Source organism: Chiloscyllium plagiosum, chromosome 9 (genome assembly GCF_004010195.1).
Source record: "Chiloscyllium plagiosum isolate BGI_BamShark_2017 chromosome 9, ASM401019v2, whole genome shotgun sequence".
Lineage (NCBI taxonomy): Eukaryota > Metazoa > Chordata > Chondrichthyes > Orectolobiformes > Hemiscylliidae > Chiloscyllium > Chiloscyllium plagiosum.
This window is the reverse complement of record NC_057718.1, coordinates 7,996,590-7,997,489: the sequence shown is the minus strand read 5'-3', so window position 1 is coordinate 7,997,489 and position 900 is coordinate 7,996,590.

The window sequence follows — 900 nt, the reverse complement described above, 5'->3', positions numbered from 1 at the left end:
GGGAGAATGCGAGTAAGTGGAGTTGAAATGCCCATCAGCCATGATTAAATGGCGGAGTGGACTCGATGGGCCGAATGGCCTTACTTCCACTCCTATGTCTTATGGTCTTATGGTATGTGTGTATATGTAAATGTGTGTGGTTGGGTGTATGTGCACGTGTGTACCTGTACGTTCGTGAGTGTGCGTGTGTGTGTTTTTGTCTGTGAGTGTACACATTAAACTAATGTAAGATGCAGTAACCTCCCCAATCCCTGAAACTTTACCCTGCTTTTCCAGTCGTGGTCCAAAGACTTTGAGATAATGTTTTCAGAACGTCTAGAATTGAGAAGCAATTGGTGTCCTTACTCCAAATGCAGTTTCGTTTGTTCATTCCTGCGATCTGGACATTGCAGAGCAGGCTAGACTTTTTTGCTTATTGCTATTTGTCCCTAGAGAAGGTGGTGGTGAGCTGCCTTCTTGAAAAACTGCCCTCTATCTGGTGGAGTGTTGCAGGATTTTGACCCAATGACAGTGAGGGAATGATTGACATAGTTCCAGGTCAGTGGGGTATGACTTAGAGGGGAACTTGCAAGTGAAGATCTCCCCTTGCGTCTGCTGCCTTTGTCATTCTAGATGACGGTGATCATGGATTTGGAAAACATTGTCAGAGGAGCCTTAGTGAGTTACTGCAGTACATTCATGTCGATGATATACACAGCTGAAACTGATGGTGAAGAGTGTGATTGAGATTGTGTGAGAAAGTTTAAACAGGAACAGCCTAAGCATACCCCAGAATTCCTCGCCTCATGATGTTTTAAGTTAATTCACAAGATTATTCTCGTTTCCAGCTAATGAATGGCTTGACCACACAGCACAGAGCTGTGTATAAACATCTCGGGTGACACTCACTGCTCAGTGCTG